The 26,403-nt window shown below is 38.7% G+C and overlaps 1 protein-coding gene across 6 annotated transcripts in view; it reads left to right on the forward strand.

The window, feature by feature from the left end:
• Positions 1-26,403, forward strand: part of LGSN (lengsin, lens protein with glutamine synthetase domain) — an 85,534-nt gene that overhangs the window by 33,628 nt on the left and 25,503 nt on the right. For 5 of the 6 annotated variants that reach the window (XR_009957770.1, XM_062571092.1, XM_062571091.1 and 2 more), the window contains one exon: positions 22,817-22,879. The gene's annotated coding sequence lies outside the window, so the exon portion shown is untranslated. Of the gene's footprint in view, positions 1-12,998; positions 13,038-22,816; positions 22,880-26,403 lie in introns of those variants that run through there. The other variant, XR_009957771.1, reaches the window with a different exon arrangement.

Consider the following 26,403-nt stretch of genomic DNA (forward strand, 5'->3'; position numbering starts at 1 on the left):
ATACACAAAATCATGCAGATATATTTGGCTGCCTTTTGTTTCTATACACTCTAACTTCCTTTGTCTTTCCAATTCCCCATTTTCCCATCTTCTGCTATTTATTATATTTATTGTAATGCCTTGAGCTAAACTTACTGTCAGCAGAAACCAGTTTATACTAGGGTAGAAACTAGCTTTCTATTTTGCATTTATGTAACATCTGCAACATAGAGCTTGACTGAGACACCTTTAAGAACTAAATAATGATTGTTTAATACACGTCAAGATAAGAATTAATGTCCAGTGATGGAATATGTTTAGTTTTAAGACCTCTAATATCCCTTAAATAGGTTTTTAGGTGATAGATAAAAGAAATGCAACATTATATAAAACTTTTTGCTGTCAGATTTGAACAAAATGCTTTGGATACCAATGGTACTGAAGTAGCCATTGGACTGAATTTGTTCTTCTCACAGGAAAGCTTTAATGAAGAAGTACTTATAATAAACACTTTAACTGCTTTTTGGTGCTGTGTCAGAGCCCTCAGGACATCAATAGGCCTTACAGGTCTTGACCCATGGGCACAGGAGCCCCATTTCAGCTCAGCATGGGGCCTTCAGTCCCTGCCTGAGCTGCGCTGCAGGAGAGCCGGCCTCCAGCCCTGTCTCTGGCCCCCTCTCCTGTTGCTCCTAGCTTGGCTCCCCGGGTGCAGCCTTGACCTGGTTCATCACTTGCCTTGTCTGGGGAGGCTGATGGACCTGTCACCAGCACCCAGCTCTGGCTGTCCTCAGTGGGCCCTGCCTGTGCTCCTGGCTCACCTTCCCTTAGGCAGCAGCTTGCTCTCGCTGCTTGCTGACAGTACATTGCTGGCCCTGTTTGAAGCTCGAATTGGTAAGTGGAATTTAAAAAGACATTTGCAGTGGGATATCAGCTTTCTGCTGAATAAAAAAAGGAAAAAAAAAGCATTCTATTAGTGACAAAAATGCATTTTTTGCTAACCCTGAAGTGTACATTTTTTTCTTGACTCTTTAATTGTTTTCTTTGCACAACTTATACTACCATGTTGAAACATTTTGGGAAAAAGGCATGTTTCCAGAAGCCCAGATGTAGTAACTTTTGGAATCGAAACAAGTAGTGTTGCCTGTAAAGTGTTAGGTATATGCTGAACAAGGGTGTGGCTGTGCTCATAGCAGACGCATTTATGAACAGTTAATACTGAAGTCTGGGTGAAGGGTGAAAGCTGCTCTCAAATAATTTCTTTCACCTCCAGAGCTGTTGATCTTTCCTTAGTTTTGTGGTTTATTTTCGCTAATCAAATCCTGCATCAGCAGTGCTGACTGCTTTATTCCACTGTAAACCATGTTCTTAGCCTGGAATTTCTGCAGTGCACCGAATCTTACTGCCTGGAGTTGGGTGTTTGTGCAGGTGACTTAAAAAGAGATACCCCAGCTTTGCACCCTCGCAAAGGAAGATCTTGATATTTGTCATAGCCCGAAAATATAACCACATTTGCCCCTTTGTCTAACTTACCTTAATAATTTAAAAGTTTTTCAACGGCTAATGCTAAAGAGAGATGATCTGTTTAGCAAAGCATGCTTTTAAAAAAACTTCTTTACTTTCTTTACTTTTTTCTCCTTTTCTTTCTTTCTTCTGAAAGATACTCAAAACTCATTCTAGTGCAACTCTTTTACTTGCAAAAAACTTGTGAGTAAATAGCTTCACACAGACTATGGGCCAACATCCCTTTCTGAATCTAGCTATGTCAGCTAAAGCTATTAATGGTCCTAGATGTATGGCCTGGTCACTTGGTTGTTTATGACCCTGCTGGCAAAAGGCTTGTGAATTCATCTTCTAATCTAGTTTCCGGCAAAATCAACTCGATAATTAGTGACGGTGGTGATACAAGACTGTGTGCTACTAGCCCAGACACCTTTGCCTGAAGGAAACCAGGTGATGCTCCCAGGAGCCCTCCCACAGCAGGGCTGTGGGGTCAGGGACCTCCAACAGACTCAGAGGAACAAGCAGCTTGGGACTGCAAGGGTCTTCAGCCAGCAAAAAGAAAATTTGCCATTGCCTAATGTGGTGATTTCGTAATGCTACCTTTCTGCTTTTGTGTGCTTAGTGGCCTGAGTTATGTTAGTTTTGATGTGGTGCAAATACAGGGGAATACAAATGTGCCTCACTGAGGGCATTAGAAAATTAAGTGGTGGTAATTAATCCATGTTTTCATATTTTCATTGAGAACAGTTCTGAAATACAGCCTAAGAGATGCATCAAGCAGAAAAAAAGAAGCCATACTAAAGCAAGATATTAAATAATAATTATCTTACAGTTTGATTAAAATAAATTTAATCTCCCAATTGTTCCCCCTCCATATTTCTCAATATCATGTCTGAGGTGATATCTGTAGGCCTATCCTCTAATTTAAGATGGCTATATTGGCATAACTGCCATCTTGTTATTAACCTTCTTTTTCTTTATGCATATTTGTATATTTCCTATGTATAAATGCACATCAGATATACATTTACATATATAAAACTGTTGTTTTACTTGTCTCTGTTGTATGCTATTCATATTTACAAAGAATAAATTTTCACTGGCATTTCAATGAATTGTATGGAAGATCTGATATCTATCTCAATATTTTAATCTGATTTTTCAACTTATAAAAATTCTTCTAATTAAATTACATTTACACTTTCCGTACCTTGGAGATATTACAAAACAATTCAGTCTGAGGTAGTACAGTTATCAGTAAAGGAACAGATTGCTTTGGGGTAGATAGTATCTGTGATATTGTATTAGTATTATTTTTAGTGACTCTAGAAGTTCCAAGAGGATTACATAGAGAAAAAGAATTTCAGAAAGTTAGTTAAACACAGTGAACTAGAAAAAAAATCAGCACAGAGGTGTATATTTGACTCATTTATTGCTGTTGTTTGGCATTGCACTTAGAAAGGAAAGATCAAGTCAGAGCTAAGTAAATCAGACAGCACTCTTACAAGATGCCATACATATTGCTGCAGACAGCAACCTACACAAACTAAGGCCAGAAAACATGCCACAAATCTCTAATCAAAGTTAAGCATCCAGAAAAAAGCAGACAAATTTTTGGCAAGATTTTTTTTCCTGATGTCTGTTTCAGGATTAATTTGTGTTAGGAGTATTTTCCACTGGATGGAAAAAAAACACCAGATCATGTTTTTACCACATAAGTATCTTTGGTTGGTAGTTGTTAGTTTGCGTCTGCAGTAGCCTTGTCACAGAGGATCTGATCAGTTGAAATTTTTTCTTGCGTTGTGTGAGGCAACATTGCTCTTGAACGCTTCAGAAAAGGGAGAGCTTTCAAAAGATTTAGAAAAGTTTTTTCTGCAAGATGGACCCTGAACATAGGCTAGTCCCCAACTGCAGGCTTTGTTAAATGGTTAAAACATCCCATCCTGGTGGGCACATGCAAGTTACCTGCACACTGGTTCCAGGGAGAGACTGCAGAGATCACTAGAGCGAGGTCACATATCCAAGATTGATATGGAGAATCTTATGAGATGCTTAAGAGGGGCAATTGCCTTCATCTTGTATAATAAGGGTTATATATGGGTTAAACTCCATCTAGTACCTCTGTCTAGTGTCTGTTTTTGACTACCTGCAAGCCATAAGAGGTATGCAGTCAACAAGAAGTATTAAGGACAGGAGTTTAGGTGGAATTTATAGATTCTGGAGTTTTGGTGTGCAACTGCCTAGAGCCCGAAACCGTCAGAAACCGGAACAGAGGTGTGTGCACAAGGAGTATACTCAGGGGTTCACAGCAGATGGGTACATCCCCTTGGGGCTTCACAGTACTGACTTCACTTTGAAGATATACCTCCCTTTTCTCAACAGCCTGGAAATTAAAGCAGATGCCCAGGAAATTGCAGGCCTTGGCCTGCCTTGATCTGGGAAAAGTTGAAACCACATCTTCCATGTCTCCGAGTGTGGAGAACATCTGGCTGGTGGATATCTGGAGTGGGGATGAAGCTAGACCACTGTGCAGAATGAACTCCAGAATTCATGGAGCCAGGAAGAGAGAAGCTCATGGGTGAAATGTCTACTCCCTACACTGTTTCTGCTTTTTATCCCCTGCTTCTTAAATGGATAATGCACAGGCAGAACTCAGATCAGGAGCCAGAATCAGGAATACTCTCCCAAAAGGGAGGCAGAGAGCCCCTGTGCTCTTGGACTGGATGCTGTAAGGCACCAAATTTAGACAAACTGGGTATAGACAAGGGCCTGAGGGTCCCATTCCAGCCTGGCAGCTGTAACGCTGGTTGCAGCTGATGGAATCTCAGCAGTATGAGAGGCCAGAAAGTCTAGGCACATTCAGCCCAAATATCCAGATTGTAAATAGATGAGGTGGATTTCAGCCACTGTGACTCTGTTCGACTCTTTCCAAAAACTGGCTTATTTCACAAACTGTGTGTAACGTTGATGGATTTCATTTAAGTCCATCGGGGAAATGTTGTGAAAACAGATAGAAAAAAAATGCAACTTATTACAGACATCGGCTTATTAAATTGAAGGACATTAAGTGGTGAAATAGTTTTGATTTTTCTTAATAATTTAACAGACAATCATAGGCATTCACTTGGAGAAAATCTATTGTTTGTTCAACCACAAGCTCAGTAATGGTGAGATACGCTCCATTTAATGCAGGTTAAAATGTAAAAGCACTCTTACTAGGTTGTGTTGTATGAACTGCATGCTCTAATTGTTCACTTCAGTGAATTCAAAAAATAATGCAGAGTTTTGCAAAAACTATGTACAAAATATTTTCTCCCCTTTGGGAAAGTTCAGCACCCCTTTCTATAGAGAACTAATTTTATTACCTCAGAAATTTCTAAAATTAATCCTAGTTTTTAGGATTTTACAAAAAACTTAGGTTGTATTTGACTTCATTAGCAAGCTATGAGGTGCACCTGACTATTCAGAACCAACTGTGACACTTCAGCTTATAGACTGATAATAAAGAGAAAATGGCAGAAAGTAGCTTTCCATCCCTTAAGAGATTGTTTACATTTGAGCAGATTAAAAATGATCAGAGGTTGACCTGAACCAAGATTCTAGCTTCAAAAACATCGCAAATGATAATGGCACAGAGCCAGGTTTAAATGGGAATTTTGTAGCGTCCCAAGGGCTGCTCCAGGTCCTAAAATCCAAGATCCCTTGATTTGAAATCCAGATCTGAATTTTCTTATAGCAGAGATTCAGGTTAATTTAGCAACCTTCAGTCTGACAGAGCCAAACAAATCTTGAAATCCAAAATGGTTTTTAGATTTTTGTGTCCAATAGAAATGAGACTTACGCTATTGTATGTTCTGAGCTTATTTCTGCCTATATGATGGTCTCCAAAGTCTCCTCTAATAGCTGAAAAGTACTGTCTGATTTCTACCATATTTGGCAAAATGGTAGAGATCACAAAAATAATTAATCTCCAACTTTTATGCAAATGAATTAGCAGTTAGAGGAAAGAAACTCTACTAATTAAAGCGTGCAGTGGGAATTTATACTCTATTAGAATGTGCATGAAAAAGAAACCTGGAACCTAGAATAAAAAGATTTCATTCAGACAGTACAGTTTGTGAAAAGGGGTACTTCAAGTGCTCACATTTGGCCAAAGTCAATCAACTACAAGGCACAAATTCATAGGAAAGCAAGCTTTATTAGCTCCAGTGTTCAGGGAGTTACTTGTTTTATTTAGCAACTAATTTATTCCTTCATTTTTGCAGTCTGCTGTACCTCTGGTTTTGGCTGGGTTTGGGAGCAGAAATGCGGTAAGCTGTGAGAAAGACAAAAGCATTTCTAACCAGTCTAAAGCAGAAAGTCTGGGCAGTCATGTGAAAAAAAAATATTATGAGATTTGTAGTCCAGCTTCTAAATCAAAGATGTTCTGATAATAGGCATCCATTATTTATAGTGCGTCTTATTTCATTCTTTCTCTGGGTTGTTTCTAGATGGCTATCACCTCAGTATAATAAATATTAATCCTAATTATCCAGTCCAAGACTTTTCTCTTTCCTTGATGCATCACTTCCAACAAGAGACTCATTGCTTGGCCTAAACCTTTCTGTTTCTTCCTTTTGTTCTTCCTATTTCTGTTTGTTCATATCTCTGTCTGAGAAAGAAAGCTTTTTTCCTCTTCTGACTGTGCAATCATGCGTGAGAGAATCTGCAAGGAAACTGTATGTGTATGTGCATTTGAACTTCATGGGGTAAAACCAATGAAATCAAGGAGCTCATGTTCAAGGAAGGCGACATTGCCATAGCCTAACCACAAGATCAAAATGGTGCTAGTTTATGTCTGTGTCAGTATTACAAATTCACTGCTGAATCAATAGTTCTCCCCTCTTTTTCTCTGATGCCCAGTAAATAAAATCTAATGTTAGTAGCATGCAAATAGTAGCCTCAGTAGCTACCATTTAAGCTTAAGAATATTTGCAGTGGGATTTTCCTAACAGGCTTCATAAAAAGAAACGCTCATTGTTTGAAGCCCAATTCATCTTTTGGATAAGACTGATCAAAATATTTTGTACAGATTTTCATAAGCTTTTTGCTCACATCGTGTATTATTTGATTTAGTGATCACAGCTGAAAAGCACGATTTTAATAAAGAGATTGAATAAGGAGATTAAAGTAAGATGTAGGGGCTGCCTCATTCCAGTAGTAAGCAAAGTACACTAGTTTAATCAAAGTAAGATGGGTTATGTATAGTATGTGGGTTGTCATTAATTCATTTGCGTATTGCTTTACATTAATATTTAAAGTAACCAAGATATCAGTGATGGTAAGAGAGATTACTTTTTAATCGCCAGCTGAGCTCCCTGATTATGCTTTTACAATTTCTTCTGGCTAAGTAACAAGGGCTCTTGTAAACTCAAGTTCTAGTTAGCATCCCCCGAACACCCAAGAATCAGTGATTTATGTAAAGGCCCCGATAAAGAATGACTAAACTAATCACTTGGAATAGACCCCTCGCGCAAGGCCAAATACATGCTCCTGTGAATGACTGTGCTAACTAGAGATTGATTTCTACTGACTCAACTATTTAACAGTAGGTGAAGGAAGTGGTAGAAAACAGATTGCCAGCTTTGGAAATGAGAAGGAATTTTGCTGCAGGGTGTAGGGGCCAGGGACTGCCCAGGCTTTGGAGGATTTGGGGTTTTCTTATGATCGCGCGGGGGGATTCCGCAAGATCCCATCCCTGCAAGTGCCGGTGCTGGAGGGAAGGTGCCGGCTGCTCCTTGCGCCCGCTGCTGTGGCTGGATCCTGGCCCCAGGGCGCTGCTCTCCCTGAGCCTCCTCTGCCTCTTGGAAATCTCCAGCACCGTGAGGACTCATAAGATGACAAGTGCGAGAGCACTGGTGTGAGCGCGTGATTGCCAGCACCTTCAGATATTAATCTGCAAACAACGTTACATAATAGGCACCGACTGAGACCAACGCATTACTTAATTTTCAGTCTTTCTGGGGATGAAATAGTCTCATAGGGCAATTTTTATGTAAAGGAACTCTACGGCTTTTCCTGTAGTGTTGAAATCTTCTTCAAGACGTTTCTCTAATGAAAACTTTAAAAGCACTTGACCCCTGGCCAAAGTTACAGTTGTGTCACTAGTGTTGCAGGCCAAAATGTTTGAAAGTGAGCAACCTAGAGCTTGCAGAGGCTGCAGCTGAGCGAGCAGGTCCTGGGAAAGGAAAATCCATTTAATTGCACCTTCTTGTCATTGCAACAATAATATTTATAAAGAGACAGTGTTATATTGTGATACATTCATTAAAAAGTGTTTTCCAGATGAATGACTAATCACAGGGATCTGCGGTTCGCCTCAGATACAGGTAACCATAGTTACTTTTGCTGCCTAGCAACACCTTTTTCATACAGCTGGGAATGTTCTTGTTCACGGCACTTTCTGCGTAGCGGGCCAAACTCAGCTGTCACACCATTGTAAATCCAGAATAACTCCCTTGACATAGAACAAGTTGTTTTGGATTTATCCTGCAATCCGGGAGATTAGAACTGGAATTGGTGGGTTTAGCCGAAAAAGAGAAAGAATGCTGGCCAGCGAAGGGGGAGGACTGAACTCGGATCGGTCCGGTAGCAACACAAACCTAGTCGTAATTTAACGGCGGTCTCTGACTCAGGGTATCGTTTGATGCAAGTCCTCAGTTGCGTAAGAAGACAAGTGTGGCACAAGTGTTTAAAAAATTTCTCGTACTTTCTCCACTAACTTACAGGGCAGCTCACTTGGGGCTGGATTTAAGGGGAATGATTACTTTCTCAGCCCAGATGCACAACAGCTACTAATAAACTAAGGTCTGGCTCCTTTACTGGGTGAAAATCAGTGTTAATTCTTTTACTGACAAAGTAATGCTGATTTATGTTGTTCTAAAAAATGACAATGTATTTATTTTTAGATAAGATTTAAAAAATATATTTATGAGAAAGCTACTAGTCAGATTCTCCCAATTATGTCAATGTAATCCTGAGTTAATTGCAAATTAACAAAAAGAAATTTTATTGGACTTGGTCAAGAAGAGGCTTCTCAAATTGTGCTGGTTTCTGTGTGTATTATGTGACTCACCGGCATCTGCTTTTGGTTTGCAGAGGTCTGTAGGTTGTCACAGCCTTGGGCCCTCTTTGTTTCAGAGCCTTTTCCCAGAAATAATGACTTGCCACCCCTTTTCACCTGAGTGCTTAGCCAATATTTGTGATCTAGCTGGATTGTTTGCACTAGGAAGGCAAATTGCTTGTACGACTCAGGTATTTTCAGTGCAATCTTGTCTGTTTGTAAATAGGGATGCCCTTGTCCCTGTCCCTGTCCCATGACTCTCTCCCTCTGCTCTTCCCTCTTTCCTCTCCCCCCCCCCAAGATACTTCATATACCAATGCCTGCAGTAGGAACAAACAAAAGAAAATAGTTTCAGTGCTTACAGTCCTGAATTTGTCCTTCCGGGCAGCATTTTGCTGAACAGTAACTCCTTTCTAGGAGCTTATTTTCCAGAATATCAATCTGTTTTCTTCTTCTGATACGTATGGACTTGCATATGCATTTGCAGAAAGTTCCTGGAAGCACTATTTCACCTTTGTCAATTCTTGTTCAGGACTTCCATGAGGTTAGTACCACAGGTGGTGGGTTCGATGCTAAATATTCCAGAGCAATGAACTCAGTCATCTCTACTGCTAGATCATTTACACAGTCTCTGGTTGGGCTGGATAAGCTCAGTGTGCCCCCTGAGGTTCTTGGGCACAACTTGGGAAGTAGTATAGGATAGAGATTATTTCTGCTAGGCACTTTGGAAGTAGCTACGATGCTTTGGGGAGAAAGAGTGTTCAGTAGCACAGGCACAGGCTGTTCTGGTCTAGCTGGTTTCAATGTCAAAGAAACGTGTTTAATTTTCTGTAAAGTATAATATAACTGTAACTGTAATGTTTTAACTAGTTTATTCCAGAAAGTTGCTTGCTTGCCACCTCTTGAGCAGGTTCAGCCTGCTTCCTTTATCCAGACAGAGAGACGGACAAGTAGGGGACTCTTGATCTGCTACATTTCTTGATATCTGCTCAAAAAAGTAGTAATTCAGAAAAAACTGTGTTGGCTACAGAAGTTCTTTAGCCAATGCCTGTCATACCGAACAACAGTGTTTCATGATGCTTTCTCATTTTATGGTGACGTTAGACTGAAAAGGACCACCCGGTTTCTCTGAATGATGTTCATCTGTGCATACCTGTTAACTCTTGTGTGGCAATTAGATTGGTAGCTATAGGGGCATGTAATACATACAGCAAATAGGATTATGATTCAAGACTGAAAATAAGCTCTACAATCCCGCAAAAAAGTAAATACTAATGACCGTAGCCAAGCATGGGGTCTTTGTTGCCCAGTGGTGCTCTAGTGTCCCTATACAGTGAGAAAAGAAGGAACATTTTGCTCACTTGAAACAGTTGTCCAGAATCTTCTTGAGCACATTTCTCCTTTATTTCTGTCTCTTCCTGGAGCTCACTGAAAGCTTTTTCATCATTTTTCTTCTCCTCTTCACTTCCCATTGTTTCGCATGTCCTGACCACTCCCACATTACCCCTTCCTCCAATTCTCTGTTTATCTTATATCCTATGCTTAGCATTAGAGAGCTGTATTTTTTTTTATTTAGAATGTTATTCCTCTTCAAAGGCATCCAGGTTGAATATAATTTGTTTTTCTACATTAATTTGGGATAATAGTTCCCCTTGCCCCATTTGCAGCTTGCATACTGATGCAGCTTCCCCTTGTATTGTTCCCAGATAAGTATTGCCACAGTACTTTAATAAAACGATGTAGGTCTCCGTTTACAAAAGAGTGATTCTACGGTATCTTACTGCTTTCACGGGAAGCTTAACAGCTTGCAGAACAGTAAGTGGCAAATGTTTAGTGCAACATTATGCCAACTTGAGGACAAACTGTTCCTCTCAGGAATGTTTTCAGCCTTAAACAAGAGGAAAATCCCCTTTGCAGAATGTGAATTCTTGGTGGGGGCAGGGAGTGACTGCCACTTATTTGCCTTGCCAGCAGCTCCAGTTCTCAAGCACCTTCCAAGGCTTTTTTGGATCAACTATAACACAGTTCAGCAGCAAGAAATGATAAAGCTGTGACTGGCTTTTTCAGAGGAGAGAGTATTCCACTGTTGTGGACGAGGCAGGCAGTCTTCCACCCTGACTCAGACTGCAAGCATTAGCTTGTGCACGTGGATGCTGGGAGGATATTGGGGAGGGAGACATGAGGCCAGAACAAAGCTATTAATGTGGATAAGCAAAGACTAGCAGCAAAACTGAAAACAAAGCCAGACAGAACAATTCAGAACTTAAACAGTGATGAGTCAGACCTGAAATATATGGCACTTCAGCCATGAATGCAAATCACCCATCATATTAGGGAATTCATGATTAGTTTGATAAAATAATGAAAGGAGTTGAATTTAATACCATTCTCTCTATTCCTCCACCTACATGGTAAGAAGTTCTCTGGAAGTGAGCTCTGTCCAGCTGTGGTATCCTTGATCTCTGGATCTCAACCTCAGATTAAAATTTTCTTCTGGCTTTCGGTGACTGTTGAGTCCAGGGTTCATTACCGGGGAACTGAGTGGCTGTTATTTGAATGTGGATCTAGGAGTTCACTGAGCTATACAGCGAGCTGGAGTCTGAAGGCATAAGAGAAAGGACATTGTATACTTTGTATTTTATTTCCAGTCTTTGGTGCAAGGCGATACAGTGACAGTCTGAAGCTGAGTGGATTCTGAGATGATGCTGTGCATTTACCATAGGAAAAATACAGTGAGCTCCAGCTCATGGCTCTGAAAGTCCTGGCGGTGAAGACTGACACTGAAACAGCATGAAAATGAAGAGGTACAGAGATTGCCATGAAGTCTTCACAAAGTGAATAAATATTAGCCCTGAGTGTCCCAGTCCTGCACAAAAGGAACATGAACTAACAGAAGAGGAACACAGGAGAAGAGTGACGAACTCATCAGATAAAACCCATGATCTGATAAAGAAAGAAATGTGCATATGCTTTGGCTATGTTTAGACAAGCGGATGGGAGCGTTCCCTGGAGGGACTTCAGCCCAGGTTGGGGCCCTAGTGGAGTTCATAGTGACCATTCTGGCTGAGGTGCCCAGATTTCCTTCCCTCAGAAACTGGGGGGAGGTGTTGCATTCCCAGGTCTCATCTTAACTTCAGTTTGGATAAGGTCAACGTGTACAGTCAGACCTGGTTGCTGGAAAGTGGCTTGAACTTAGCCAGAAAGCACTACATGGTGACTTGACTGTAAATTGAAAACATGGTAGACAGATTACCTTTGCAAAACCATGATTACAGAAAATACTTTACAGAGAAGGTACACTGGCCACAGATAGGCCTAGAAGCTTAATTTACATTACAGTAAAACAATTCAGAATCAGACATTTTAGTGTGATCCAAATTTTTTACATTCACATTGCACTAAATATATTTCTTTTTTTTTCATTAAAAAGTACTTTTTTATTTTATTTATTTATTTTTTTTCTGTGAAGCACGCTAGTCTTTCTATCTTATATGCTTCAAAACCAATAGGCAGAATTGTTAGGCAGGTAAATTTCAGAGCCCCGGTATGTGAAGAATAAGCAGGTTTGGAGTGAAAGGATTTTAATTTTTCAGGCACAAAGAAGCATTTTTGGGAAGGATGAACTAACTAGAAGTTCCTCCTTGATGATTCTGCAACTAGATTGTACACATGAAATTTTGAAAGCTTTTGATAGATCATTTGAAAAGTCTAAAAGATTTTCTAAGTCTTATGGAAGTTCTTCTTCAAATATAAATTCTGTCATAGTGAAGAAAAAAGAAAGAATATGGACGTGTGCTTTATATTACAGAATCACAGAATGGTTGAGAGATCATCTGGTCCAACCCCCCTGCTCAAGCAGGGTCATGCAGAACACATTGCACAGCATTGCATCCAGATGGCTTTTGAATATCTCCAAGAGTGTATAAGTATGTACTGAGAAATGTAAAGAAAACTGTATAACATTATTGCGTTCTAATATTTAATCCATTTTTCCTATGGAGTTCCACTGCCAATAACTATTTGAAGTTTATTTCAGGTTAATAAATAGTAATTATAATGCCTGCGTCATATGATATGAAACATCATAATATGAACATACAATATAGCCTGTGCTTCCTCCTTACATCTGGACAGTAGTCAGTCTGTAGTCATTAAAAAGAAAAGCCTGGACTTGGAAATTAAAAAGAAATTAAATTCTTATCTTTTAATTATGAGAAAGCTAAGACTAACATGATAGTAGTTGTTGATTAAAGTATTATGCCTCTGTAAATTAGTATTTAGTGTCTGAATTTTCACTAGGCACAAAATTGCCAAAGACGGAGACTTTTTTTTTTAATTCACTAAAAATGGCAATATGTTTTATCCTCAGCAGAAAGTTAATTTCTAACTTTTTTTTTTTTTTTTTTTTTTTTTTTAGCTGCACTTTTGCAACCGGTGCACCAACTTAAATGCAACAAAATCTGAAAAAAAGTATTTTAGTAAAATAAAATCTATTTTCTTCAATATCTTCTGCAAGCAGTATCCAGGCTCCTGCGTCTTTGATTCATTTACACACAGCATTAAGACTCCAAATCAGGACTTCAGAGAGCAGCAGTAGTCTGAAAGCAGAAAAGTTCAGTAAATTTTTTTTGCTGTGCTGTTTTTCCCACATTTTTATTAGAAGCAGTTGTGTTAAAGTTCTACTCCTGGAACACATTTATCTCCTGTGGAAAATTATCATAAGTATGTGTGTGAAAATAGTATTTTTTTATGATAGTCTTCTGCAATGTCACATATACCATTATGATATCCAGTGGCAAAAGGTGGAGCAGCACATTTCTCAGGAAAAGAATAATAACACTTCATTTATGCTGTAATGTTATAGTAGATTAATATATGTTTTGTTGCCCTTCGAAGATGAAAAGCACTAAATGAATGAAAAAGTAGTGCTAGCACACAACACAGTGGTTCTCTGAAAGAGCCATATTCAGTGAACAGTAGTGGATCTGATTCAGATAAGGAAAACAATTAGTAATTATAATTTCTTGAACAGAATATTTATAGATGCCTCTTCTGTGTTGTGAGTTCCTTGTCCCATAACTAATACAGCAGTAAAGAGGGAAAGGCTGTGCGTTGAGCTAATTCTGATAAACTCCCATTCGTACGGGGATAAAGGCATTTCAGTAGCATGAAAGGCTTTTGGAGAGGAGACCTCCCACAGGAATCCACAGTATTGCCTTCTAAACTTTGATATCACAACTATTTATTAGCCTGAGGCACAGGATGTCTGGTGCAAGCCATAATAAAGTCTAAGGGCTATGCAGTAAAAATCTGTTTTCCTAAATATTCTCAAAAGAATTTAATACAAAAGTCCGTCAGCCAAAAGGTTGTACCATAATAAAACTTCTTTGTAAATCTCAAATATTTCCCTTGTTCCATGGCAACATGGAATCCCCTTGATTGATTAAATAGGTTCACAGGTTAATGACCTCTAAGAGAGTTTCATTTTTCATGGCATTCCTGGGGTATTTAGTTTGCCTTATGTTCTCACTTCAGGCTTAGTTATGAGACTGAAAAGGGGAGTCAAAATGAAGAACATCTGCCTGAAGACAGCCTAGCCCAAACTCCAGGTAACTCTGAAAAACAGACCGAAGAACATGGAGAAACCAGAGTCTAAGTAACCATGACAGATGAGTCACTCAGTTCAATAAAGAACAAATCCGAGATCCAGACCATATCAGTTATCTATAGATTAAAACAGAATGAATAAACCTCTTTAGAATGGTACAGAAAGCTTTAATGTCTGGTCAGTTTTGTGTTGGAAAAGATAGTTTTCAACTAACATTAAATATATAGGGCAAAGATCAAAACTTCTTAAATTTTCAAGAAGAAAACATAATGTTATTTTCTCAATCCTTGGAGCATTTGGCTAACGGGGACAAAAGTACTCAGTGTTCTTGGGGGGAGGGGTTCATCATGCCCCTAAAATTTCATTAAAACTATAAACAGAGTAGCCAAAACAGGCTAAGTAAACAAAAGTAGAAACAGTTTCTTCCCTTAAAATTCAAATGCAAGTTGAAGTACATTGAGGGAATAATTTTGTTAACTTTGTACTCTGCTGTCCTGCCATTGCCTAATAACTTTTCCAAGCAGTGCTGGGCACCATTTGGAAGAAGTGGGAGGAGGATTGAATTTCTTCCCTCAAATAAAATATTGGCTTTTTGATGGAAAAAAAAAAAAAAAAAAAAAAAAAAAAAAAAAAAGAATGCTGAAAGTCTGAGGCCTGACCTCATCAGCTTTCAACCCCAAGTTTTTTTGGTTAAGACTGTATGTTTTTAATGTGGAAATGCTACCCTGGTGCCTTGTAGGAATTGATATCAATTCCTTGTATCTCACTTTCTTTCCTGATTTTCAGGGCTTCGCTATTTTCACTGAAAATGCAACATCTGCCAAGGAAAGTGAACACATTTTCGGTAGTGTTTAGTAGAAACAACCTTCTACTAAAAACAAACCAAACAAATACCAAAACTTTTCACAATACAATGTGATGCATGAGAGGGAAAGACTTATCTAAGTTAGCTGCTTGCAAAACTGCAGTAAAAGGCATTTAAAATTCACCTTACTTTGATGTTACCAGCCCACATAAACTCTTATATAAAAAATGATGTTGTAAGTATCTTTTAGGATGCAGGGTCAAGCACTTGAAAGGCTGGGATCACTACATCCACATTTGCCTCTGAAATCTTAATTCAGCTGTCACGATAATCCTTTCTCTGTATAAATTGTAAGTGGAGATATAAGGGGCAGAATAGGATGTGATTACATAATTAAAGACTCTACTGAAATGTAATTGTAAAAGGAAACAGAATTAAGGTTGCTAAGAAATGATTTATCTGATGTTTCCTGGCTCCCAGTGTCCGACCTAAGTTCTTGAGCCTGCATTCCCCGCCAGATGGACACACGAGCTGTGGTCCCACAGCTACATGGCTGTGCTAAGGCAGTTAATATTGAAGCACTCATTTGTGTTTTTTAACTTGAGCAGGGTGTCCTGCTAGTGACTTTTCAGCATCTGGACTGAAGCTGGCCTATATCTATTTTGCTAAGAAAACAAGCAGAACTTTCTTGGGAGCGGCAGCATCAGGAAAAGTAGATGAAAGCAAAGAACTTGCAAACTGTTTAATATTCTTTTTTCATATTTATTTTATATTTAATTCCTAAGCTGTTTGTTTAAAAAGATGGCTGAAACAACTTCCATTACAGGACACTAAGAATCTTCATTATGACATTTGAAGCCTGAATGATTGTCACCATATGACAGATATTAAAACTCAAGAACTGACATTTGGACAATAGGAATCTGTTATTCTTTCTGGGAATGTAGGTCTATGTGCCAGAGCCTAGATGCCCTTGGGAAGTAGAAAGGGCAGCAAATACACTAATTCCTCTGATGAGTGAATTTGTGCTATACACAGCATTTCTTGAGCATGAGTAGCCTCCTTTCAAGGCATGGGTGAAGGGATCTTGCTTGTTCTAGCATGTGTTTTCTATCTCACTCCTCACTTTGAGCTGGAGGTCTTCCAGCTCACTCTGTGGTTATGCTAGGAAGCATGGGGTTGTTTAGGTGCTAAATGCAGGCTGTTTGCAGGGCGAAGTACGATTTGCTTTTCATTCTTGGGCACGAAAAATGCCCAAGTTTGTAGGATGCAGCTCAGCTCCTTTTCACCAGAAGTATTTGTGTGTTTAGTTAGTTTAGTGGGCTGTCAAAAATTTCTAAGAAGTAAAACTGAGAGAAGAAAAAAGGTGATTCTTAAAGGCTTATATCTCAACAGAAGATGAACAAAATATAGTGAAATGCAGGCACAATTTATTTGTTCCTGCTTCCTTCATCCCCAAATATCAAAGATTTGGTTGAAACAGTGATATGATAAGAAATTCTCAGAAAAGGAGGTGCAATACTGTTCTGTGACAGAGTTGTGGGGTCACAGCCAAGCCCTATGTGGTAGTACCTCATTGCTGAAGCAATCACAGGAAGGTTACTGCAATATCTAAAATGTTATAAGCAAAAGAAGACCTTGGAAACTAAAATTATTGGTGCTAAATTCCTCTAAAGATGCTCAAGTACAACTGAGCAAAGGACTCCTTGAGTTTTCGCATGGATGCTGAGTCATTCTGATGTCAAATGCCTGGAGCCGTAGGAAATGGCAGGTTTGTTATTGCTGAGTTGTAGTGGCACATACAGCGTGTAACATCAACCGGTGCATAAGGACTGGCAGGCTTCTCGTTCTCCATATGTCTCCTTGTCTCTCACAGGTTGAGGGGACTGTGGTCTGAACTGGAGATGTGCTAGAGGATAATGCTAGGGATACGAGGGCAATGCTAGAAAATGCTGGGATGATGTTTGTCTCCTGGTTGTTTCTTGAGCCCCTAATTAAAACTGAATGCTAGCTTAAGGGTGAATGAATGTTATACAGTATGGGTCATTAGTGATCTTTTAAATTCTTTTGGTATCTGCATTAAAAGATCCTTTCCCCTTCTGCAATAATGGAAAATAAAAAGGCAGGCTCAGAAGCCTGTATGTCTGCAACCCATGGTGCTAGCAGCACTGCTTACTATGCGCTACTGAAGGCACCACTGAAGAAAGGCTTCATTCCCATTACACAATACTATTTTTAATTGTTTATACCTTTGTGTAACACTGAGTTTAAGCCAAAACCTTTCATATCCTGCCTGTTCTCTGGCTGAATTCTGTAATATTTCGACCAAGTATTTCAGCCCCTTCCATGAACAAGACTAGGAACAATGTGGAGTATTGCTCATGTTAATACTTTGAGGTCTTGTCTTTGAAATGCTCCAGCACCACCCTGCTTTGAAGCAGAGATTTTAAGTTTGGCAGGGAGCTGGCTCTCATGTAGATAATAAGCCTTCTGTCAGCCTTGTGAAAACCCCCCCAGATTTTGTTAAAGACTTATAATTATGGCAATTACTATTAATACAGATTCAGGACAGGCGTGAGAAAGTTGTTATCTTAGGCTTCTTACAGCTCCGCTAACTGACCAGATGCATATGTACACTTTCCTCATAGAATAAGTATGCTTCAGCAGATGGCTTTGGGAGAACTAAGGAAAACTCGTCTTGTTCCAGACCACTTATAACCCTGTGCTGGCTTTCTATCACATAGATGGGCAACCAGTATAGAATACAACTGGGATGAGAAAAGAAAGAATCGTAGAAAAGGAGATTGGTGAGGAAGGGCTCATGGGGAAGAAAAAGAACAAGGCAAAGTTGCACAATGATGCCTAAGGACTTCCTGGAAAGTCATTCCCGATTGTGGGAAGGGTAAGAATCTTTAATTTGGGTGTATTAAACTTCTGATTTCCTGACTTTGAAACTTTTAAAGTGGTCATTCTGTATCCTCAGTGTGTTTCTGTCTTCTGTATAGCTCAGTAAAGATTATTTTATTGCCCCAGCACTGAAATAAATAACAAGTCATCAGGCAGCATGCTATCATCTTTTGCATGTAGTTCATTCTTCTTGTATCTTATTGTCAAGGAGAGATTTGTATATTTTGAATAGCATTTTGTTTTGGTAGGCCTTCCTTCTTTTTGTGTTTACATCGGAAAAGGCAAGCCAGAGGACATTCATTTTTGCATAGTGAAGTTGCAATGATCCTCAGCTTCTGTAGTAGATATCTAAAAAATTTCTCTTTCTTGCAGGAACAAAGTTTTACATGCACTGCATGTAATTTCATTTTGCCTACACTGTTTATCTGCTGGAGCTTTATATGATATTTTTGCATTGTTCCACACAAAATGCCCAACTACTACTTTAATATGAAAAGCATCAGGAAAATATATTTTTACTAATTACTGATATTTGTATAGTGGCATGTAGCACTTGGGAGAGGTGGAAGATTTGGTTAGCATAGGGATGGGTTAGGATGAAGAGTTTTCTACTTAAAATTCATAGTTATAAATCCAGCACACTCAGGTAGCCATCAACAATTTTGATCATGAGTAATGTCTTTGAAAATCGTTATCTAACTTCTAACAAATAAGTCATAAAAATTATTTTAGCAATTATTTAATAGCAACTATTACTCCAGTTGCTACTATGAGACTGACTGTCACAGACACTCATTTTGCTCTGTTCCTTACCTCCTATAACCAATAAGGAGGCAATATTTACTCTCAATAGCTCTTCCAATACGCAGCTCCTTAGGTCAGCAGATCCTAGGGCAGCAGGCAGAGAGGAGTATCAGGCTTTGGCACTCCTCTGTGAATGGGAGGAGAGATTTTAATGAGAACAGATTTGTCTAGCTTTGGGAGCAGTTCTCCCCGTTGAGCAGAAATTTCTTCTCTTGCTCTCATATCTCAGAGGAAGGGAATGGTCAAACTGCTAACACTCATCACACTAATGAGGTGCTTAAGGACCTGTTCCACTCTTCATGCTAATTGTGTTTCGAGACAGGTATAGACTGATAGCAACACAGTTATTTTCTCATTATTATAAGGTCAGATTCCTTTTCATTGTTTTTGTTATGATTTTTTACCTTGGACTCTTACCCCTTGCACCCTAACTTTATGTTCAGTCCAATCAGCCTACTGTATGGGTCACTGGAAAAAAAAACAAAAAAAAACCCAAAAGATCTGTCTTCTAATTTATATTGAAATAGCAGCAGAGAGATATGGTTTTGATGCTGCTTCTTAAAACATGTAAGCAGATATGGAGTGTAAGGAGAGACTCCTTAGTAGGAGATCTTATTCACAAGGACAGTAAGGTACTTACTGAGGATGCAAGGAGTTGTCTCTGGGGTAGTCATTATTAAAGGCAGCTAGAGGGTAGACAGGGATATTTGTGAGTGGGAGTTTTAACTTCTGTGCTGGATACTGGAAGGTGGAGCCTGCTTATGATACAAGTAACTGACCAACAGCGAGAAATTGGTAGTTGTGAACCGGTCTATAAAGGCAGTGAGGGGCATGGGTCAGAAATTCCGTCTGCACAACATTTACCAATCTGTGCCAATTTTGTTGGCTTGATTAAAACATTTTATAGAGGCTCAAGATGTGCTAAATCGTGGTCTGTGGTGAACTATGGCACAGAGGTTACTGTGCTCACAGTGCTTGCTGGAGCTGCAGGCAACGATCTGGCATCTGAATTCTGTCAAAGACTCATAGCACAGAGCACAGAGGTCACGGTTCATAGCCTCCTGTGTGGCATACTATCACTAACTCCTTTTCCCCCGTTGGCCTGTCAGCCTAAGTGAAAACTAGTGTAGAAGTAAAGCCAAGAACAGCTCTTGTGCCCTGAGGTTAACTGGAAGAGCGTGACTCATGTCCATATGTCTGATCTCTCGTCCCTTCCAAAATGAGCTTGGCACCTCTGAGTCACCTATTAGAAATGGTCTCTGGCCTGTGCTAAGCCAGGAAACTGTGCACAGGCATTGCTAGTTAGAACCGTTGCCTGGCATGTGGGCAGGTACTAAAAACCATGTCACGCTTGCTGGTGGAGAGAAGATTTGTAACAGTCCACTGTGGGCAAGGGAGGGCCAATAGTAAAGGACATTCCAAGCCAATGTCAGGGTATACCTTCAGTCCATTCATACGTTGGGCTCAATGTTTCCATATCATTGTCTGGAAATCTATCAGGATATGAATCATCCTCATGGACTCTGTCAAAAGTGTAATGAAGAGAATATATTAATCTTTTTGTGAAGCCTTGGCCCAGGAGTGTTTCAATGAACAAGTATGAATGTTCCAAGGCATCAGAGGCAGCACATTTAACTTCACTCTGTCCAGTTTGCCTCCTAATATAGATAATAAGTATATATTTCAATGGTTTGACCTCAACGGTGTTTTCTTCAAGGAGAACAGATGATAAATGACAGTTGTTGGATCTGCTGATATTACCTGATTCAAGTAAATGCAAAGTAGCAGCAAGATGATGATAAAATTCACTATATTCTCTGTTGCAGCATGTGCTGCTATACATGTTAACTACTTTAACTGATATGCTTGTTTTTTACACCCTAGTCCCTTTTCAGTCACATATACAGCAGAATAACAAAAAAGCATCTGATTCTCTCCTCATTCCTTCAGGTGTAAGCAGTTCTATCATCCAGATCAAGTATATGAGAGACAGAGGTATATGGGAGCAAAATTGCTTTCTGGGGACACTGTGTTCCAGTCTATTGTAAACATACTCAGATTAGCATCGCACTTGTAACTTTTATAAATGCTGTATATTAGGCACTTACATATTTCTATTCTCCAGTTGACTTATTAGATGCTGAAAGTCTCTTTATATCTTCCTGTAAACACCAGGAACTCTGAAAAAGATACTATAGATTGATCTTGTAATTTTTACGTCAAAAAGTATTTTCAGCAAGATTTTGCTGCAGTTCCTTGAAATCTTTAACACTGATATCAATGCAGTTTCCTTGAGAGCAATAGAAAGATTATACTTGGTTCCTTTGCAGTATTTTCTAACATTTTTGCTGTTATTTGAGAGGTGTTTTCTAGTAAATAGATTAGTCATTCTTAATTCACCTCTGAAGCAGTAATATTAGCAAGAAAACAGAAAGTAAGAGTCTTTGGTAATCAGTTCTGTCTTATCTGAGACTGCAATACTATGATTTGAGTAATAACTGCATGGCTATTGCATGATGTCATCTCAAGGCATAATTAAGACTGTGTGTTTAGGGCCTTTTGTACCTTAACATGCTTGGTTTTCTTTTAAGTTTAGTCTTAATGCTGAGGAGCCCAAGTTTGTTTTGGTGCTATTCACAACATCCCTATCATATTTTTACCCACACTAAATCATAGACAGTCAATCATAATTGCAGATGAATATAACCTTTCATCTGGACATAACCAGAGTTATGTCCAGAAGAACATCATTCAACATTGCTCAGTCAAATCATTAAATTTACTAAAAATCCCTCACCGATGTCAGTTTTAGTAGGATTAGGAGGATATTTCCGACCTGCTATCTAAAGTTATATATTGAGTCCTCTGATGACTTTCAAAAGACTTTGATGTCTATCTCCCATCTAACTCATAGACTGTTTGGGTAAACTTTCACTGTGAGTACTGATAAATGGCATGAGCTTGCACTGAGCGGAAATGTGATGTGATAGAATCACCAGCCAAAGAAGCCAGGCACGTAGGTAAAAATTTCATACAGTATCTATTTGCCTTTATAAATCTGACCCTAATTCCTTAGGCTGTGAAAGAGAGGTTGCCTTGCCTAATTGTTTGACCTCCTAGAGTATTAAACTAGGGATAGAACAATGAAATAGAAAGCCGCATCTTTTCCAAGTTACTGAAATATTTAGACAGGTCCCATCAATACATTCCTATCTATTTGACAGTATTTGTTTTTCTAGTCTGGTAAGACTAAACGCAGAAGGTCCAAGTGCAGTTCTCCCTGGAACCAGAAGAGCAAGTGTCATGAGTCTTGTAAGAAATTCTTTCTAAGATTTTCAACTGTGATTGCTCACTATTGGCATAAAAATATTTAGGACTATAGCCAGTTGGACACTGTTGCCAAAATATGGTATTTCATCAGAGTGAAAATATTTTGCAGAAATGGATGGATGTATGCAAAGTCTTCTTCAGAGGCAAGGAACCTTAAGTTCTTGTCATTGTTTTTAGATACTACCTAGAGATGCTGGATACCCATGTCTAAGTCTATGTTTTGCCTGACACGCAGATAATCTGAGAAGAAAAGGCTGATCTGAATTGAATCTGCAGTCTGCTGCTGCTGCTGCCACTTACTCCCTTGTTCATTCCTTTTCTACAAGTGTTGTAAAAGTTTTAATTCATTTGAACACAGTGTGAAAAACTGTGAAATCTTCACAAATGTTCCAAAACTGAATTGTCTATCTCAGTCACTTTTTTGAGAAAATTTTCAACTAGTAACTGAAGAATGCAAGAGTCCCAGCAAATTATTGTAATGCAGCTAAATAAGATGAATCAAAAATGAATTTTGACTTCTATTTTTCTGTGAACAGAAACCTGTTTAGAGATGGGATGTGCAATGTAGGTTTAAAAATAAGCCTAGTAGAGAGCAAAGCTTTCTAGTAAGCCACATGGCATTGCTGCTTTCCTGATAGTTATTCCTTGCCACATTTCTTCACCAATGGAGATTTCTTTTACAATGAAACTAAGTACTTTTGATTGTCTAACTACTTTAAGATATTCATATTAACTGCAAATGAAGTACCTTTTGTGTGAAAGTATTTCTATTCGATTTCAGAGTTACTGTTGTACGGATCCTTTTGACATAAACCATAAATCTATGAGGATGGTGCCACCTAACGTAAGTAGAGAACATAACCACTGTTTTCTGTATATTTGCTGTTAATTTACGAGCTGAGATTGAAAGGTTCGCTATTTAGTATTCTTTTCTGATGTCCCTTCTGCATAATTGTCTGGAGGACTTTTTGACTTCAGATTTTCGTGAAGTGTTTGAAAATGCCTCATTCCTTCAGGATTCACATGTGTGCTGGTCTTTTTTCATAGGTATATTTGAACTATTTCAAAGTTTTAAAACATAAAATACAGAAAATGTTTTGAGTCAAAATATCTTAGATTTATCTGCTTGCAGCTCTACTAGCTTCAGTGGGAATCACCAATGATCTGAGAGCCTTTACAAATGCTGCTGGAGTAAAGATAGCAGAATTTAGTAGATGCACTGAAGAGATATGGAAAATAACTCACAGGAGGCCTCATGGAGTATGACCTCTCTGGTGTTCTCCTTATCTGCTTTCTTTCTGCTTTCCCTGATGGAAGTCTGCCCTGACCAGGCCTAGTCACTAGTGTACACCTCTGAGCTGACTCAGTGCTGCTACCATTTGCACCTATGGAATCTACTAAGACTAGAGTATGTATTGTGCTTTCTACCCCGGTGTAACTTCAGGTACTCAGTCTCAGCTCTGACCAAGCACAGTCAGAAATGTGTTTTAAAGAATCATTTCCACAAGAGAAAAATGGATTTTAAAGTTGTATAAAGACAAGAAGAGATTGTATACTTACCGTGAAGAAAAACACTAGTGAGACTTACTTCCAGATGCTCTATTTCTTAAGTCATTTTTGGATGATTAGTATAGGAACTACGGTTCTGATTTAAACTGAACTGTTTGCTACGGCACTTCACAAGATGTAGTGCCTGTGTTATTCAGTTGGTATAAATAGGTCGTATATTCACCTTTTCCAGTGTAATCAAACAAGTTCAATCAAACATAGTAATTGGGATGAAGCTGAATGTCTATGTCACTTAGAGTGTTTTTTGGAACTTGTTTCTAAAATTACTGTAAATTTCCCAGATTAAAAACAATGCCAATCACAGCTATGAATAAAAAAAGATAAACATTATGACTATAGATGAATATTTTAATTAACTAGAAAACTACATCTTCTTTTCACAGATCCCCTAGCTCTTTCTTTCCCCAGGCTCATGTGTGATGAATTTACAGAGCTGAATAATATTCTAGTCACAGAACTTTCGATAAAGCTATTGAAAACATACAGTTAATTCCCTGAGCTCAACCTTGAAAATGTAAAGGTTTCTGTCTATCCCTGTATCTAAGAACATAAGCAATTTTACCAGCACAGGAGCAAACATTGTTTCATGTGGTAAAAATCCTCTTTATATGAATTATATTAAATGTTCAGTATTACTTACTAAGTTCTTTAGGTCTTTTGAGAGTCTCTCTCTATAAAGAAACATGAAGGAAGATATAAAAGCGCAATATTTGGATCCCGGGGGACAGGATTTCTGTGAACCAAAAATTCAATCATTATACAACTAGCAGATAAAAGGGGTGCAGTATCACCTATAAGTCATTAGATGAAAAAAAGGGCTTAAGACAGCTACAGCCCTTTTATTTTATCCTTCGTTAACCCTACTAATATGCATTGTAAGATGGTTTATAATTTACCTTCCATATCTAACCTTTATAAAGCTAATACAGTTCTCTTTTGGCTGAAACTAACCATGGGATGGGGATGCTCTGAGGACCACTCAGTCCTGGTTGCTGGGTATGCTCCTGGTAGTGCCCTAACTTCATGTTAGGACCAGAAGTAGGTGTATGTCATCTCCCATTTGACCCTGTTTCATTTGGAAGAAAACTCAGTTGTGGGGGTAGCAAAGGAACTAATGTAATAGTGCAGTAAGTGGTCAGGTCTGCATTGCATAGGCCGGAGTGCAGATCAGAGTGGACTAAAGAGTGTTGACTGAGCCATTGAAATCAATGAGGCAAACCCATTAATATCAGTGACAATGCTGCACACAACTGCATCTGAACTGTAACACCATAAAATAAAGTCATAAGTGATTTCACATACAACACACAAACCTCAGTTTACTAATTAAGGCTGGTCTAGATAGTACATGGTTTTACAAAAGAAGCAAAACACAAAACAAACCCTGCCTCCAACCAGCCAAACTCTCAAGGAAACCTTTACCTTATTGTGTTGGCTTGCTTTCAAGGCTTCCTTGAAAATGTGAGATAGAAATATATATTTTAAACGAATACTGAAATTCTCAAAATGCCTTGCCTAAAGACATTGGGCCACTAAGAAAATGCAAAAGTTATTGTGACACTTGTCATAATATTCCTCAATGTTGATAAGTTTCTACACACTGGGAGATTCCTATGGGATTTCAAGAAAACATGACAATCGCTTAATACCATTGATTCGCTATAAGCAAATCAGAATCATATTCAGATTTCAGTTATCCGTGGAGAAAAATGTAGATTTCAGAGGTTGATTTTGGTTCAAGTCATATGAGTAGGCTTACATTTTTACAGCTGTGATCAGTTTCCCCCTGTATTCTTATGATTGGTTTAAATTTCCTGTTCCTAGTCAGGAAAGCATTTGTAGACCATATATGTCCAAGTGAGGCTAAACACAGAGTGACTTTTGTCCTTCCTTTATTGCTTGCAGACCTGTGCTTATGGAGTTAGAATAGAAATGCCCTTGATCCTTTTGTATAATGTAACCATTAAATACCCTGAGCCGTTTGGCTTGGGGTGTAGTTGTTAGCGTCATCATAAGTACATGAAATCCTGTAGATATCATGGGTTCCACTGGTGCAGCTGAAGTCACAGTGTAACTCTCTTGGATTGAAAGAGGGATGGACCACAGGGAAGGGACCCTACACCATCTATGCTAATAGAATTCAAAACCTGCTTGGCATAAAGGCTAGGCAGAAAAGAATTTCAATATAAAATGTTTTATTTTATTTGAGGTAAAGATTAAACTCAGGCACCGCTTCTATCTAGAGGAGTCCCTCACCAATGATAAACAAAATTATGCTTATACATCTCTTTATCTGACACAATGAATTTGTAATCAGTTCACATCAAGTAGAACAATTTTAACAAGAAAGAGTAAGTATCTTTGTCATCCATTCCTTTTGCAACAGCAGTTGTTGGTCTGACTGTCAGGAGAATTAGCACGAAAGGGAAAACTGAAAGTTTAAATCCATTCGGGCACAAGTTGAGTTGAAACCATTTCTACAGTATCATGGATGATTACGTTTTTGAACAAATGAAAAATATGTCCTTCTTTCTGACTGAACAGCAAAAAAATACCTACACGGGGAAAAGGAATAAATGCGAATAGAACAGGTAGACCAGAGAGTTCTTTGTATACAAATAGTGTAAAAGAGAATTTATTTTCAAAGTGGACACATTTACTGAGGAGATAGAAATAAAGAAGGCTAGTGTTAGAGTGCAGTAGCACAGATGCATCAAAAGCATCTAGCTAATCAGGCTGATAAAGCTGGGGTCAAAATTTAATCACAAAACCCAGAAAGGTTTAAAGTAAGTTTAATCA

The sequence above is a fragment of the Rhea pennata genome, chromosome 3 (assembly GCF_028389875.1).
Source record: "Rhea pennata isolate bPtePen1 chromosome 3, bPtePen1.pri, whole genome shotgun sequence".
Taxonomy (NCBI): Eukaryota; Metazoa; Chordata; class Aves; order Rheiformes; family Rheidae; genus Rhea; species Rhea pennata.